Raw genomic sequence first — 18,485 nt, forward strand, 5'->3', positions numbered from 1 at the left:
GCTGGGCCGAGGGTGAGGATAAAACTCTGCTTCTGTTCCTGAGACACTTCTGGTAGAGAGGGGGCGGTGGCAGGGGGAGGGTGACATGGGACAGACAGATGAAGAACGGAGCAATTGAACCAGTGGCCAGAGTTACCTGGCTGATGAGGCGGGGGTGGGTGGTGAGGGAAGGGAATTCTAGGCAGAAACAAAGGGAGGCTAATGAGCCCAGAGTCAGCTTGAGGAAACTGCAGGTAGCTAACCCAACCAACCTTCATGGAGATAATATTTCTCTTGAAGAAAAATGATATGATGACAAAATGATTAAAGTTCCTTTGGTAAAATAAGCATGCAGCAGAGCTCAGAACGTGTTGGGAAAGGATGATGCGGAGAGGAAAGAGCCTTAAATATTTCAGGAGATCAGAAAGCTACTTTAAAACATGATGCTCTGGGCATGAGAATTGTTCAATGGATAGAACCAGATGGATAACCTAAAAGAGACGGCAAACCTATTAAGTACTTAATGGGTCATAAAGGAACAATGAGGGAAGATCTGGATTATTCAAAAAGTGATGGAAACATTGGTTATTTGTAAACGGTTGAAGATAGAATCTCATCTGGTGTATTAAAACATATGACAACCCTAGCTGGTTTGGCTCAGTGGATAGAGCACCAGCCCTCGGACTGAAGGGTCAAAGGTTTGATTCCAGTCAAGGACATGTACCTCGGTGGCAGGTTTGATCCCTGGCCCCGCTTAGGGTGTGTGGGGGAGGCAACCAATGGATGTGTCTCACATCGATGTCTCTCTCTCTCTCTCTCTCTCTCTCTCTTCCTTCCACTCTTGGTGAGGATTAACAAAAAAACAACACACACACAGAGAAACATATTACATATGGATTAACACAGAAGTCAAACACAAAGCCTCCTAAAAGCAGAAGAAGATATCAGAATTGAGCCCTTTCTAAGTACCACATCAATAGAATAAATTATTAGGAAAAAGAATGAGCTTTTTCAATAAAAGAAAAGAAATGCTTATGTATCTGAAGAAACACTAAACAATAAAAAGGCAAGTGACAAACTGGCAAAAATATTGTAACACTATGATAAAGACTGAATAACCTTATTTTACAAGCAAACTTTATAAAACACTAAGGAAAGAGTTCCCTGAGAAAATAGACAAAGAGTTGAACAAAAGTGCAGACACCCAATAAATGTGAAAGAATATTCAACTTTAGAGATAAAGAGAGAACACACAATAAAATGAGAAGACAGCCTATTTCACCTATCAAAAGAGCAAAGTTTTTGTTTTGTTTTTTTGTGTGTGTGGTTTTTTTTTTTTAAAGGGACTTTGGCAGGATGTACCAGGAGCCTTGAAAATATGTTCATTACCTTTTGTCCATCTCTAGGAATCTGTTCGAAGGGTAGAATTTTGAAAATAACAATCCCATTATTTGTTAAAGCAAATGCTCCATAAAGGTAGGCTAACTGTGACCAAAACCCACAAAATTGTAACGGATACTTGACTCTTTCCTGTCATGTACAGTATCGAAGAGAGGAAGGGTTAGTTAGCAGTCAGATCCTTCAGTCACTAACCCTGTGACAACAGGCAAGTTACTTGACCCCTCTGGACCTCAGGTTTTTTCATCTTTAAAATGGCATTTTCCCATTGAATGAATTCCCTAAAGCATTAGAGGGCACATGTAATCCCTCAATAAATGGTGCAGTCATGGTTTCCAAGTCCTCCTCATTCTGCTCCAGCCCCTCAACGTGTATTTGCTAATGTGACTTGAATGAACAAGTAAACCACCATGCTGTCTAGGAATCTGGTGGAGAATAGGCACCCAGCAGAGGAGAGAAGGAAGTGATTTGGGGAATTCTGGAGGATCTTGGCTCTTATGGAACACAAGTAGGTGGGCCCCCGTAGAACAGACCGGTTCAAATGCTCCCCGGAGAGAAGGACATAGACCAGTGATGGCGAACCTTTTGAGCTCGGCGTGTCAGCATTTTGAAAAACCCCAACTTAACTCTGGTGCTGTGTCACATATAGAAATTTTTTGATATTTGCAACCATAGTAAAACAAAGACTTATATTTTTGATATTTATTTTATATATTTAAATGCCATTTGACAAAGAAAAATCAACCAAAAAAATGAGTTCGCGTGTCACCTCTGACAAGAGTGTCATAGGTTCGCCATCACTGACATAGACAGAGGCCCGCATCCCTGGGAACTAAGCATGGACAAGCCTAAACCACAACAAGAACAAGCAGTTGGCCACACAAGTCTTCAGGACACATCTATCTTGAAGGAAACCACCCCCACAAAAACGTTGCTATGCTTCAACCTGAAAATAAAAATTGTCCTGAAGTCCCACGATGCCCGTCTTACTGACACATCCTTTGTGCCAATGTAAGTGCCCACTGGTGCCTCTGTCAGGAGGAAACACAAGACTGGCGTGCAGACATGGTTAACAGGACAACTTCCGGGTGGGATGATGCCTAGCTCTTGCCCAGATTCCCACAAAAGAAGTGGGAACAGCCTGGGTTAGAGCTGGAAACTAAGGAAGACGGACGACCACGAGCCGGGAACCCGGAGGCATCTCTCTGTTTACAGCTCAGACCTGAGCAGATTAGAGGGAGGGATAATGCGGACTCAGGCAGACTCCCTGCCCCCAGACACCACGGCCAGTAAAACTTCAAAGCAGGACCCACACTATGTGCCAATCCCTAGGGTTTATAGTCTCATGATCCCTTCTGCCTCAGGCCCTCACACGGCTCCAGCCTGGTCCATATCAGCCTGGCCAGAAGCTCAAACCCTTCGATGCTTTTCACAAAGAATTCACTTAGACCAGCACGTGGGGAGTTTAGTTGTCTTACCTCGGGGCATTGGCAGCATCTGGAGACATTTTTGATGGTCCCTGTGGGAGGAGGGGTGCTAGTGGCATCTGTGAGTAAAGACCAGGGATGCTGTGTCCAACTGGCGTGGCTCAGTGATTGAGCGTCAACACACGAACCAGTCATGACGGTTTGATTCCAGTCAGGCACATGCCCAGGGTTGCAGACTTGATCCCCAGTAGGGGGCGTGCAGGAGGCAGCTTATCAATGATTCTCTCTCACTGTTGATGTTTCTCTCTCTCTCTCTCTCTCCTTCCTTCCCTCTCTCTCCCTCTTTCTGTCTCTCCCTCTACCTCCTTTTCTCTCCCAATCTCTTCCTCTCTGAAATCAATACAAATATATTAAAAAAAAAAAAAAAAAGACCGGGGATGGTGCAGTGCACAGGACTGCCCTCCACAGCAAAAAATTACCAAAAAATTACCCAGCCCCAAATGTCAATAGTGTTGACATTGAGAAACTCGGCCGTAACTGAAGAGGCGAATGAAGGTCATGAGGCTGGTGCCATGGTACCGTGCATGGGTTTCTGCCATCTCTATGACTTCGTTCTCCTCTGCCCCTCCCCCCCCCCCCCCCCCCCCCATCTCAGGATCAAAACAAATTCCTACCCCTGTCTCATGGTTCAACATTGAGCAATCGCCTTTAGTAATAGGGATATGTCTTTGGACTCGCATCCAGACCCAGTGCTGTCCCTAAGAGGAATTCTGGTAAATGACTTCCCCATCTATTGCACACACACGTAAAGGAACCGCCTCCCTGGGGAATGGAAGAGGCTTAGTTAGACCCTCACCAATAGCCACCTAATCCGAGGGTCAGGGCTGGAGAGGACGGTGCATGTGGGGCCAGGAAGGGAGAGAAACACTGAGATTTTGCCAGCTCTCTAGAATCTTTGGGGAGCAGTTCTTCCCAGTGCCAGCACATGGAGTGGACAGTGGTGCCAGGAAACCCGGGGCTGCTTGCAAAGCATGTGGCGCTGCCTGTCCCTTCTTACCTCCCCACCCCCCACCGCGCTCTCTGCAGAAGCAGCTGGGCCTCTGACCTAGCAAAGTGCAACTGGAGCAAATCGCTCTACTTGTGTGAAAAATTCAAACAGGTGGCCCCATCATTTTGACAAATCGCACCTCCGCTCCCGACAGCTCATCCATCTCTCTCTGCAGCCTGGGCTCAGGCAGAATGCAGGAGGCACAGAGGACCCACAGCTCTACAGAAGGGAACCCGTCGGAGGAACACAGCAAACATGTAGAATAAACGATGAGATAAACTCAGTGCAAAAAAAAAATGTCTGATTTGTGTTCTCAGTAAGACCCAGGGGGACACTGAGCCGGGGAAACGGTGAAAACAATCCTGAGGAGGCGCAGCCGGGATGAAGGATGTGATTGCCAAATCGCAAACCCCGACGGAGGCCCTTGGATAGCACAGAAATGGAAATCGGTGATAAGATGGAGACACTCTTCCAGAACCCAGAGGAAAAACAAAAAAGAGATTATGGGGCAAGTGGAATAACAGTAAATATCATTTCAAAAAGGGGATGGGGTACAGAAGAGGGGAAAGAGAAGCAAAAAGAGACTGGCTTGCTGAAGTTTGGGGGGAATGAGGATCTTTGTAGAAATTTCTCCTTCTCTCATCTTCCGTGATTCCATAACTAAAATTCATGAAAAGCACATTAATGTTTATCTTAGAATAAAGTTATTTATGGGGGTCTTGCCTTACCTACTTTAGCACTTTTTGATGAAGGACCAGTGCCTGATTCTTCTTTGTTTCACGCAGGATGCCAAGGAATTCCATATGACTTGTTTAATGAAAGAAGGGAGGGATTATTTTAACAAGGATAAATGCAACATTCTGCAAAATAATAATAATAATAATAATAAATAAATAAATAAATAAAATCTAACTGCATTTATAGGAAAAAGGGAAGATGTGCCCTGATGATAAAGCTCGATTTTAACAAGCTCACTGTGGATCAACAGTGTGATACGGCCTTCAGAAAGCTAGTGAGGTTGGAGGACGTATTAGTAGAGGTGTGGTACTTAGAACAAAGGAGGTGATTGGGCCACTCTGTTTGGCCTTCAGCAGACTAATTTCTGATGTTTAGTTTTTTTGGTGTTGTGTTCAGAGATTTTTGGCTGTGCATTGTGAGCAGAATGGAGTAAAGGGGATTATTTGGACTGGAATTGAGACTCGTGTGGAAAGGAAGGAGCCCAGAGAGGAGAGGAGAGGAGGCAGCACAATTGTCTTTAAGGATCTGAAAAGATGCTGCATGGAAGAGGGACTTGGCTTATTTTATGTCCTGGAGAATGGAAATGGTGCCAAACTCGATGGAGATTAGTGGAAGGGAGACTTTTGTCTCGGCTTAAGGGAGGGCTTCCTGACAAATAGAATCGTCTAACTTGGAAGAGGTGATTTAGAGACAGGTATTCATTTCCTCCTTTTTGGCAATTTTCTGGGGTCCAACTGGATGACTTCTAGATGCCTTCCACTCTCATTCCCTCTGACTGTAAGACGCTTATGAAGAAGGCTCATGAACCACCTACTGAACACAGCAGTACGTGATTGAATGCTGAACCATGAGGGATAGCCAGTGAGTACAAGAGGAGCCAGGAGAGGAGTGGGAGAGTCCTTGGGCTGGGCTCCTGGAGAAGTGTGGCAGGATGGCACCTGAGGGAGGGAAGGAAAGAGGGAGGGGCAGGATCTTTGGCTGAAGGTCCAGCCAAAGCACAGGGGGAGGTCTGTGCACAGCCGTGAGGCAGAGCTGGAAACTCAGGCTGAGAAATGATGCTCTGCAGAAATGTGGGGTCACATTGTGCTTTGAAAGCTTATCAGAGGAATTCAGGCAAAAAATAAAATAAAATACAAAAATACCAATACAGCCCTGCCGCGATCTGAAGCGCTCGTTCTTCTTTCTGTCAATCACTCGCTGAGGAGCCCTGAGTAGGTCACCTTTGCTCGCCCTCCACTTCATCACTTCGCAAATAAGGAGACTGGATGGAATGGCGGAGATTCCTGGCCTGTGCGAGGCGCTGGCGCTGGGAGACGCACCGCTGGCTGCCACTGCAGATTCATGAGCACACGGAGCACGCAAGAGGAGTATTTTAGGGAGATTGATTTAATATGCAGGGTAGATGGAAGTCGGAAGAGGGTGAAGGTGGGAAGAACAGCTGAGAGGCAGTTCCAGGAACTGTTTCTCAAAATAATGTCATTCAACTTTAATACTGTTTACTCCGAGTTTTATGCCAAAGTGTCAGAAAGCACCAAGTTTGGTCTCCCTGTCGGACAACTTTGTTTCTGGGTCAAATGAATTTCCCATCTCCTTGAGTAATTAAAAGGAAAAAAAAATTCAATGCTGATACGATCCCTCTAAACATTGCTGCATCCAGTGACTTAAGTTTGACGAAGATTTCTTTTTCGTAGCCTTTTGTGCGAGCAGTTTGAGGGATGGCTCGCTTCGCAGAGTGTTTCTGTTACGAATACTCAGCACCATCCACACAAGCTCTGAGATGGAGGAATTTTCTCGCATGTCATTTTTTTCTCGGCTGCTGGGAGGACAGGGCCTGATCCAAATGCTGCTGGCACTGAAGTTAAGAATAGTGATCTCTTACCCCTGTGCTTGTCAGCAGGCATTTCATTTTGTGATCGAGTTTCATCATGAATTCTGAGAGACTTATTACAATGACTGTTCACTCTGGTTCTTCAAATCGAATGCTTTCCGAGGAGAGCTGAGTGCCCGGGGCTGCTGGTGAGAGGAGGTGACTCCTCCCTTGGTGACTGGTTTGCGGTCGGTCGGCCAGACTGAAAGGGAAGGAAAGTCCTGGCCACCTTAGTGACTGCAGCTGGCGGGGGCCATGGGTGAGATGGAAGGGAGCGAGGACTCTGATCGCAGAAACTGGATGCTTCAATGAGCTCCAAACATGAATTAGAGACCCAATCTGTGGTAGGCCAGTGGCTGGCATGTCTTCAGAGAGGGGCCTGACTCATGATGTTCCATGGTGGGTACTGCCCAGTGACTCATCGGGGAGGCGTGAGAAGCTGAAATCCACAGATCTCGGCTCGCAGAGGTGTGACCACACTGAGTCCACAGACCCAGTGAACGCAAGGTGGCCTGAATGGACAGGGGAAGGAGGGGCTGGGTGAGCCCCTGGGGACATCTCTTTGCCGATTCATTCCGAATGGGTGTCAGCCACTCCAGAGCCCCACCTCTGCCTGCCTTTCCTTTCTGCCTTTGTTTCTTTCCTGGCCCATTGCCTGAGCAGGACACAGACTTGAGGGAAGGAAAATATAAAGCAGATTTGAGGATGAGGAGTCATTCTGATCGTGTCCATTTCTTACTTGCATTAAGCCCAGACTTTATGGGTGACATCAATGTGAATTGTGGGTCCATACACCCTTGATCACTTCAGCTCCAAGCACCCTCTTTTCTTCTCGTTGCCAAAGTGTGGGTCTGTGTGAACCAGTGCTGGTCAGTGGGGTGTTTCTGTTTTGTGTTTGCTATTCTAGTTCTCTACAATGAAATAACCATAGAGGTTAGGATAAAGTCTTTAAAAATTTACACAACATTGACCCTGGCCAAGTAGCTCTGTTGGTTAGAGCATCATCCTGATACATGAAGGTTGTGGGTTTGATACTCATCAGAGTTGAGGTTTTTCTCTCTCCCTTCCTCTCTCTAAAATAAATCAATTAAAAAAACTTACATAATAACTTGGTTGTTATGACACAAAGCACATTTTTATTGTGTTTTACTGATGCATTGGCCTTCAGTGTGTTGGAAACTTAGAAATGGCCCTTTACCACAAACAGGTTGAGAAGCACTGCATGGCGCTCCCCTCCCCCGCATTTCATCAGTGAAATGCCACTCCCCTCAACCCCCCCACCCTCCACCCCCCGGCCTGTTAGGTGCAGGTGTCAGCTCTGGGGAAACACACCCCCAACCAGCGGACAGTCGGACCTTTGTGTGGCCAGCTAATGATTTGAGGGTGATGTTCTGGTCTTTCCTGGAACCAAGGCAGATTCCAGAAAGAAAGCTGCCCTATGTCAGTCCTCTTTGGTGTCTACCTAAGTCTCTGGCAGTGCTGAGACAAAGACAGAGCATACATGCCTGTTGAAGTAAGTTACTGCGTGGTATTAGTGGTAAGAAAAGTGAGATACAATGTTCATTGCAGTGGTCGGCTGCTGCGAGTCGGTGGTCTCTTGCCTTTCTGTGTCCTTCTGAAGATAAACTTCTGGGGTCACAAACATGGCCTGGAAAATGGCTCAACCTCTGAACTTAAATAACCCAACTCTCAAGATGACCTTTCATTTTATTTTATTATTTTATGTTATTTTATTTTATTTTATTTTATAAACCTTATATAAGGAGTATTTAAAGGAGGCCAAATTCTTTTTTTTTCTCAAGGAAGTTGAATTCTTGTAGGTAAATTATGGGGTCTTGTTTACCTGTGAATTATCCTTAAAATGTTTCTTGTTGGGTGATTGAAGGCAAGTGTTCTCAAATAAATGTATACCCGTGGTGCCAACAAATGGCGTGTGGCCAATTTCCTTGTGCTGCTGCAGAGCAGTGGCACCCAGCAGTCTTGGTGGGAATCAAGGCCCAGGAAAGCTCAGAGGGCCTTCATGTTCTATTTCACAGCAGAAGAACAGAGAGGCAGCGAGAGCAAGCAACTTGCCTTTCTGGTCATAAATTGTAAGCATTTTCAAGGATTTACGATGCAAGCACAACTTACTTTGGGCCACCGTTTGATAATACAAACTCTCACCACTAAAAGGAACTCGATCGCAAAGGAAAACCTCAATGACTTGACATTTATTCAGGTCAGAGGAAGGCCAAGTACATATGTTCGTCAGGGTGTGCGTCTTAACCTGAGGGAGAGCTTATCATGGGAAGTAAGCCGAGGGCAGGAATCTATGACCCGCAGGGCGTTCTGGCGATTAAAAAAACAAAAAAAGGTTCAAGGTCAACCGGAAATGGTGTTTTATGTCCAGTTTTATTTAGTGGGAATGTAATATACCAGGAAGAGCCCCCATAATCTTCAGGGTGGCCCTTGTGTGAATCTCTCTGACAACCCCCTAGTGCAGAGTTTCTTAGCCATGGCACTACTGACATTTTGGGATGGATAACTCTTTTTTAATTTATGAAAATAATTTTTAAAAATTGTTTTTAAATTACCTGCGTTGTTGACATGACATCCTGGGGAAGGTAAAATTGTAGGGACAGAAAATAGATCTGTGGTTACCGGAAGCTGGAGGTGAGGAAGGGGGGTTGCCTACCAAGGGTTCAGGGGAATTTTTGGGGGGTGATGAAACTCTTTGATCTCTTGATTGTGGTTGTGGTTACACAGCTGTATGTTTGTCAAAACTCACAGGACTGTCTGCTACAAAGGGTGTGTTTTCATGTTTGTAGTACATACATATTACTGTGTGTATTAATTTTAAAACATGAAAAAAATATAAGCCAATGTTATCAGTATTAGGTAAGTTAAAAACAAAACAAAAACCCACAGTTCTCAATCCTTCGAAGATAAATACCTCACACTGTTCTTAGTAAACTGGCTAGAAGACAAACATTAAATTTTGTTTCCATAGCGAAGGCCCACGCTGTGATTTAACACTTCCCGGTACACCCAATAGTCTGGGCTTTATATACATATAAAAGGGAGGCAGTCCTTGCCCTGCAGCTAAAACAAACCTTCAGCTTCAAGCTCCGCCTCTGACAGGTCAGGTTGGGCTCCTTCCTGTTTAAGTCTTTGTACACACACACACACACACACACACACACACACACACACGCCCTCCTCTCTCTCAATCTCAATCCTGTCATTTCCCACCTCTTTGCTAAGGTCATTTTTAAAATACCTGAGGCTACCCTCTTCTCTCCCTTTCCTGAACTCATGCAGAATTTATTGCATGTGTGGTTGAGCAGACACTTTCCGTATCATTCCCCTTAATCCTATTTATCTTTTAATTTCATGCAAATATATGCGTGTCTTGTAGTCACACACTATTAGAGATACCTCTGAGGTAGAAACTGCATCTTACATTTCTTTGTATGCGTCCTGCAAAGAGCAGGTGCTTAATAGGTGTTTCATGATGATGATGATGATGATGATGATGATCATGATGGTATCAAGGCACTGGGCAGTCTGGTCTTTTTATGGTGTAAGACTATACTGTTGTCTGCATTGAGTGTTTAAAAAGACCATATTTGGGTGGAAGAAGAGTGGAAAGTGCATCTAGAGTGATGGAAGGAGAATATCCATCATTCCTCTCAATCACCTCAGTGTGAGAAAGTTATGCAGACAACAAATCAAGAATTTTAATTGTAAGCTTACTTATCTTGAGATAAGAGAGTGTGTTTCAGGCCCCACTAAGTCATCCTTAGGGCTGGGATTACAGCTCCCGAGAGGGAATATTTTAGCCTCTATCCCCGACTGAGCAGCCAAGAATAATGATTTTAGGTGTGACACTACGAACTTCTCCCAGAAAGCTGTCTTCAAGGTCAAGGGGACCATCTGGGACTGAAATGAGGGATCCACTGACAGGTGGGAAGGGCCAAGTGAGGCGGAGCTCACTGGGGACTGCTGGCATCTGGTTTCCTTCTTTGAATCTCTTCCCCTTATCCTTACTGTTCTCCATTTTATTTTATTTATTAATTTAATGTTTATTTTATTTAATACATTTTTATTTATTTCAGAGAGGAAGGGAGAGGGAGAAAGAGAAACATCAATGATGAGAGAGAATCATTGATCTGCTGCCTCTTGCACGCCCCCTACTGGGGATCGAACCTGCAACCTGCGCATGTGCCCCAACAGGGTGTTGAACCCTGACCTCCTGATTCGTAGGTTGACACTCAACCACTGAGCCACACCAGCTGAGCATCTCCATTTTATTTTTAAAAGATGAAATGCAGAGAAGACATTAGAAAAAAAAATTGCCATGAGAAGTTATAATAAAAGATAACCTGCAAAAAATTTTTCAATGTAGTAAAAAATGGAAGTCCTCCAAGGGTCAAGAGAAGTCTCTCTGTCAAACTGAAAAGCCTAGAAAGATACCAACAAGTGACCTAAAAGCAAAACATCAAGAGGGATTCTTTTTTGGAGAAACTTACAGAGGGTCAGGTGAAGGCCCAGTCAAGACCGAGCAGAGGGCTTGGTCCCAGGGGCCTCTGACTCTCCCTGCCCTTTGGTTTCATCTGAGTCTGGGAACACCCAGAGATGTTGCATTCAGGTGCTTTCCCTGCAAGCCAAACAGATAAGCAAAGTCCTCCCTCTCTCCCATCTGCTCTGAGCCAGGGTAGATCCAGTCCACATAACACCACTCAAACACATGTGTCCAGCGGGCAGCGTGTGTTGTCTTTTCTGACTTCCACTCAACCCCCAGGGCCTTGGTCAGAAGTTATGGGGCAAAACAAAAAGTAGATGATAGGAGGGATTGCAGAATGTTACCGAGGAGGCCAGTTTAAAATTCAACACCCATGAACATTTATTTTACTTCTGTTCCCTCTGATAGAATTCCATAGAGACCACGTGTATGAAAACATGGGGACCTTCTTTCCTTAAAGTGGATGACGTGCTGAAGATGTGTTCTTGAAGCCAGATGGGGTAAGTCTGTCTGAAATCCACCTCTTACAAAATTTAAAAACGACAAAATGGTGTGTTGGAATTCAAGCTCACAGATCCCACATGTAGTAGTTGCTAACAGATAACGCCGGAAGGACTGTGGCTTCAAAGCACATGTTTTGGAAATTATGTAAATAAGTATATTTATACCATGGATTATAAAAACCTTTTAAAAACAAACTTGAGGGTTTACATCACAGACCTTCAGACTCCAAAAACGTTGTTATGCTCTATTATTATGTCAACTTCCACTCACCAGCATGAGGTCTTTAAAAAAATATTGCCTTGCAATGAAATAATGAGAGAAAACCACACGCATACACTAAAAATGAGCCCTTCCTACATACTATTATTCTGCATAATTTAAGAAATGGAAAAAGTATATCTCTCAGCGTAGGGGAATTACAGACTATGAAGAAATAAGGATAAAAAATTGAATCAAGCCCTGCCTGGCTGGTGTGGCTCAATGGTTGTGCGTCGACCCCTGCACCAAGCAGTCGCTGTTTGATTACGTCATGGCACATGCCTAGGTTGTGGCCTCAATCCCCAATCGATGTTTCTATCTCTCCCTCTCCCTTCCTCTTTATCTAAAAGTCAATTGAAGTTTTTAAAAAATTAAAGCAAGCTCTAACCTAAATAAACTGAAACTATAAAAAGAGAAGAACATAAGTATTTACTTTTTTCAACTGCAATGAACTTTGTGGGGCAAGAGGCAGAATAATTTAATTGTTGGGGGACAATGTGCTTTCATTTTTAGAGCTCTTTCAGTTGAATAAAATAGCTCCATGAAGTAAAAACAAAAGTAGCTAGGCTGATTAGGGCTCATTGCAATTTTTAAAAATTGATGTGTTTTTTAATGTAATAGGTCACAGGTATTCATGATACCCTTGAAGGTGCAGTGGAGTGCTTTTAATGTCTTTCTTTTGACCATAATCATCATCACTTTAATCTTTCATTATCTAATAGAAACATTTTCTCCTATGGAAATCATCCTTTTATTATTATTATTATTATTATTATTATTATTTAATAGTTCTCTAAACTAGTGGTCACGGAGACTCTGTGTGAGGTACAATACCAGATTGCAAAACATATTGGCTGGAAAATAGCAAATTGTTGATTAATACCTACAATCTGATGCCTGTAACATTTTGGAAGTGGCAGACGCTGTCCTTTGATGTATCTCTGTGCTAATATAGGATGCAGGTATAAAATTGGGAAGGATTTGCTAAACTCATAATAGAGGTTGCCTCTGGAGAGGGAGAGGGGACAATGGTCTTGGACAGGAAACCTAGGAACTTCAACTTCATCTTTAAAAGATCTTGAACTATGGCCAAAGGTTGACATGAACCAATTCTTGTAGGGGGTGGTGTATAGATATCCATTTCTTTTTCTTTTTTAACTTTTCTATTCTTTTAAATTTCTGTTTGAGAAAATGTAAAATTTGAAGAGAAATGAAAATCCCGTTGAGCTCAATGGATGTGCCAAGCATGAGTGAAGCAGCTGTTATTTTGGAGGGAAACAAACAGGACCTTTGTTAAGGTCCTTCTGTTGAATTCTTGGATGCGAACGAGTCAACAGCAACCTGCTGGTGCTGCTGTCGGGGCCTTCTGGGTGCCACCCCCTGGACCAGATGTCCCCTTTTCTTACGGTTGTACGCTCTCCTCTCTGGAATACCTCCTCCCCATGTTTTCTGCCTAATCATAGTTAAAACCATTTTACTGCACTGCCACCTCAGATCGGGGAATACAGACTAAAACCAGGGAGGTCTGACAAGTAAGGTTCTACCCTATTGGGCCAATTCACCTTGATTCAGTTGAACTTGCTAATCAGGCCTGTTTTCTGATACTAGATCTCTCTCTCCTGGTCCTGTGTGCAGTCTCTCAGGACTCTCTCAGGTCTCCTGCTCATTGCACAGGTGAACGCTTCCTTCTGGATGAGATCTTAGCCCAAGCAGTGACCACACACGCTGGTCTCCTGCTCAGAGCAATCTCTTGACTTTAGCTCCCCCCAGTTCTGAGCACAGGTCTGCTAGGACAAACTCTGTCGGCGGCTGCTCCTGATCTTTCAACCTCTTGTCTTGTTGTGCCTCAACTAGTTCATGTATTTCTTCTGTTTTGGTTGGTTTTCCAGGCCTGCGATTTGAAACTACTCGTTCTATTTCGGGGGCAGCTGGCAGAGGGATTTTTCAAATCTTCATATATTTCAGGGGAGATTTATAATAAAACAACAAACATGCTGGAATTTTCAAAAGTATAGACTTTTCTAGAGAGAAAAAGAAAAATAGAAAAACAGAGAAATTGATACCTGAGGCTGTTGGGTGACTAAAAAAAAATCAGTTTTAATCTCTTTTTAAAAGTTATTTTCCCCCCTGCTTTTTTCTTGAGTTTGTCCAAATGTTCTAGTCGTGTGGGATGATTGACAGAGTGTAGAGGCTTGTAGGCGATGGAACCCAACTGGCCTGATTCAAACTCTCCTCGCTGAGCCTCTGGGTCTCAGTCCCCTCGAAGGGAAGATGAAAAGAATAACACTGACATTTTTCTTTAAATATAATTTTTTAAAAAAGTTTCTGCTCCCCACAAACTACCAAACCAAGACCCCAGAATCCACCCACCTTCCTAGCAAGAATAATCACCAATCTGATGATGTTCAGAGGGACATGAGAAATATCTGACTCTGGGACCTCGGCTCAGCTGCTCTGGGAAACTTGGTGTTTGGGCTGGATGGCTGCTAAGGTCCTTTCAACGCTGGGATTCCATGGTTGTCTGAATATAAATTGTTTTCTAGAAAGAAAGTAACGTGTCAAGTTAAATTTGCACCCATGTATACAGAGTCACCAGACTCGACAGAAGTTCCAGTGAGTTTACTGACTTGTTTAAGGAAAAAAAAAAACCACACAAAACCAGGTCTTGCAGCAACAGGGGTTGGACTGCTTCATGGAAAAACTTATCTTGAGCCCGACACGCAGAAAAAGGAATGCAGGAGGCCTCTGTGTCCGGTCCTCTGCCGGCGGCATTTGTCTTCTCTTCTTCAAAGTCTGATGTTGGCTGCAAAGGTCACGAAGGTCTTTCTCTGAGGAGATCTCGGGGATCCTTTCTGCGGCATCAGGGCTCCCTGCAGATGCATTTCAGGGGGAGGCGGCTGTCATTAGTTGGATTCCTAACGGGAGATCCTGAGAACTGCATCATCCTAGAGAATGCATTATTGAAATTACATCTAAGGGGCAAGTAGGTAATGAGGCAACAATTCTTATTGGCAACAAGAGCTGTCTGTGGCCACAATGACTGCATTTCTTATTAGATAGTTCAAAGATGTTCAAATGAGGTTAAAAAAAAAAAAAAAAAAAAAAGGAACAATTAAATGCCAGAGAGAAAATCCTGACTGATGTTAGAGTGATGTCATAGTCATAGTTTCCCATAGACAGTCGTGGACTTTACATTGATTTTTCACCAACAAGATAGGAGCCTGCTTGATACTGTAGGTGTGTATTTGAAACATGACTATACAACAGAGTTTGAACACTTGAATCACATTCTGCACATTTGAACACTTGATTGCATATAATATATTTCCATTTAATTCTTTTGAGTGCAATCAGACTGTAGCTTTTTTGGAAATGTTTTTGTGCTTTAGTATTCAGCCCAGGCATATAGGTAGGCTTTAATAGACACTTAACAATGAGCTTTTCCGAAATGCTTTATATTCATTTCTGGGTGACTGTCACTTAGTCCCCCTGGGGGGACTCTGCTCCCCTCCTCCAGATGGTTGTTGATGGCAGGGAGTCCAGTGTACCAGGTGCACTATTTAAAGGTCTTCGGCTCAACTGAATTCAATAGCCACTGTGCCCTAGAGTTCTATGGGCATAGAGGTTTGAATTTCCCTAAATCGAGGGAAGTCATGGAAAATCACTGTGGGAGCTAAGACCATGGGAATGAGTGACAGGAGTTACAGAGGGTACAGCTCAGAAAGAAAAGCACATGTCCATCGTGCATGAGGGGGGGAAAAAAGTCATGGCCTGAAAAGAAAATTGGGTGAAAACAGAAAAAGCAACTAAGGTTAAAAATGTGATCATCAACTGACATATGCAGACGGATCCTTGGATCTTGCACATTTGGACATCTTGGGTCTCCAAAGTTGCCCAGGACATCATGGCCCCGTGTTGACCAGGGAGAATAGGGCCCTTGGTTACACTGAAACCTTTACTCCCCACCCCCAGCGGGATGTGGAAAGTTAACCTCTTGACCAAAAACTCAAGCTGCCACCACCCACCTGACAAAGGGTGGTGAGAATCAGAGAGCCCAGCAGGGGTGGGGTGGGGTGGGGGGGCTCCCACTTCCGTGACCATAAAAGGGCATCTGTGTCCTAGGAAGGGGACAGTCTGGACTATTCCATGTGAGTGGATAAGAGGGGGGCTCTGAGGGAGAGTATTAGGGTGCCTAAAGCCATTTTCCAGTTCTGTATGCAGGGGCAGGTTATTTGACCTCGCCAAGCCTCAGTTTCCTCATCAGTGAAAGGTGATAATACAGTGTTGGTCTCAGGGTTCTCTTAATCAAGTGACCTACTCCATACGAGCATGGAGGATGGTGCTGAGTAAAACAAGAAACACAAGGAAAAACTAGCTATCTTCAAAGCATCCCCCTGGGCCATGTGGCATTCCTGAGATATTATCCTATTTTTTTCAATTCCTGCTCTAGGACAGGGAGAGAGAGAGAGAGAGAGAGAGAGAGAGAGAGAAAGAAAGAAAGAAAGAATAGCTATAGTTATTACCATGAACAGGTTGTCCATAGGGGTGCCGTTCCCTGTGGGTCAGCACTGCTTCTGTTAAGGCCACTTCCTTGTGATTCGCCACCGACTCCGCCCCTGTCTTCCTCAGCTGAAGGTGTGGTAATGAGTTTGGAAGCAATGAACATCTCCTGCTGTCACTTGCTTTTCCTATTGTTTATGGTTTTCTCTTGTATAATGACTATATGTCTGGGGCTCTTATTCTTTTTTTTTCTTAATTAAAAAATATTTTTACTGATTTCAGAGAGGAAGGGAGAGGGAGCCAGAGAAACATCAATGTTGAGAGAGAACTATTGATCGGCTGCCTCCTGCATGCCCCACACTGTGGATTGAGCCTGCAACCTGGGCATGTACCCTGACTGGGAATTGAACCCTGACCTCCTGGTTCATAGGTCGGCGCTCAACTACTGAGCCACACCAGCCAGGCTGGGACTCCTATTCTTAACAAACATTTAGGACCTGACAGATGACAGCTCTTTGGGTTATAATTGTTCATTAAAAATCAGATTCTCAACAGGTAGCTGTGAGAAACAGAAGGAAGACTGACCTGTTAGGAAGGTCACCTGATAAGAGTGATGATTTTGACACAGCTGGAAAATGGCCTACGAGAGAGGAACAGAAAATGCCCGGTCAACACCCCAGTGTTCTCAATCACGGGAACTAAGAGCAGTAAGTTACGCAACAGACAGGGCAGTGGCAGCGCCAAGAATCTGCTTCAATCTCCTGCCCCCTGTTCTGAGACTGAGCGACCTTCTTGTAAGTGGGTGAATTCACCCTGCTATTTCTGGCAGCCGTTCTGGTTCTCAGGCTCTTTATCCTAACAGTGCCACTTCTAAAGTAAGAAATATGTTGTCTGCCTGATACCCAGTCCTCAGCACCAAGCACATTCTTTCAATGGCATAGGGGAAATTCCTGCATAAATTGGACCACAAACTAAAACTATATGAAGAGGACTTCATCTTTGCCTAGCTTTTCTTGGGCAACTCACCTGGTTTGTGCTAATGTACCATCTTTTCTTAGAATGAGGAAGGATACACACACACACACACACACAAACACAATATACATAATACACACACATCACACATATGCATGCATACGAATGTATATATACATTGGTTTTTTTGAGAGAGAAACATTGATATGAGAGAGAAACATGGATCGGTTGCCTCCCACATGAGCCCAGACAGGGGATCAAACCTACAACCTATTGGTGTACAGGACAACACTCCAACTAACTGAGCCACACTGGCCGGGGCCATATGCATGTATATATTTAATAATACTGCAACCTATACTCTACTTACCTGTTATGATACAATGTAGAAATTGGCTATAAGGAAGAAATGTTTATCCCTGAAGATATAGAAAATACTGTCATTTGAAAGAAGCCTAAGGAAATTATTTGTCCCCTTCCTACTGTTATTTTCTTACTTGTTTTGTTGTATTTTTTTAGCGGTGTCAGAACATTTTCACTTTTAACTTCTCCTTAGAGGTGGGCCAACAATTCCCACATCTCTGTGTCTAGCCCTACCCTGAGCCACAAATCTATTTTCTTAGCTGCTTGGTAGACATCTGTCCCGGTGTGTCCCCATCAAACTCGAGAGCCTCAGACCTCAAATCTAACTCTGTGTACTTGAACTTCCCCCCAACAAAACCTGCTCCTAGTCTTGTCTTCCTTTCTGCAACTTATGGGCTTCTCCCATCGTCTTGATTCACCCAACTGGTCCCCACTTCTCCAAGTCTTCTTCCATTCTTCCATCAGCTCATCCTCCCTGTTCTGGGGGAGTGTGTGTGCTAGAGCTCAACTCCGACTCGTTTGTTCTTTTACTTACAACCTTCAAGGACTCTCTCTGCCCTTCAGAATGAACTCCAGAATTCTCGGTAGGATGTATGAACTCCTTCCCGATCTAGCTTTTGCTGTTTATCGGGAATCCTGTCCCACTGGGCTCGCCTTGGCAGCCTTCTGCTCCAGCCATGCAAATGTTCTTGCCATCTTTGAAGTCCAGCCTATTCTTGCCTTCATGCCTTTGGAAAGTTTTCTCCTTGGCTTGGAATGCCCTTTTCACTCTGACAAAAACTACTCATTGACCAAGTTCCAGCTCACTGGGTACCTTGCGGGTGATGCTTTCCCTGACTGTCCAGCCTGTTTTAGAATCTGTTCCCTCTTTGGGGATCTCATGGTAAACCCTGCATAATTCAATTAGAGACTTATATTGGCTGC

At 44.2% G+C, this 18,485-nt stretch overlaps 1 long non-coding RNA gene across 1 annotated transcript; it reads right to left on the minus strand.

Annotated features, from left to right (window-relative positions):
* Window positions 1-14,327: 14,327 nt before the first annotated feature.
* On the minus strand, window positions 14,328-16,802 carry LOC139021718 (uncharacterized). Its single transcript, XR_011473539.1, has 2 exons — window positions 16,247-16,802; window positions 14,328-14,668 (listed from the first exon to the last, which is right to left on the minus strand). It is a non-coding gene; the product is annotated as an uncharacterized lncRNA (long non-coding RNA).
* Between the last annotated feature and the right edge of the window lie 1,683 nt (window positions 16,803-18,485).

Source organism: Myotis yumanensis, unplaced genomic scaffold (assembly GCF_028538775.1).
Source record: "Myotis yumanensis isolate MYYU_CA2020_CCGP unplaced genomic scaffold, mMyoYum1.0.hap1 SCAF_13, whole genome shotgun sequence".
Taxonomy (NCBI): Eukaryota; Metazoa; Chordata; class Mammalia; order Chiroptera; family Vespertilionidae; genus Myotis; species Myotis yumanensis.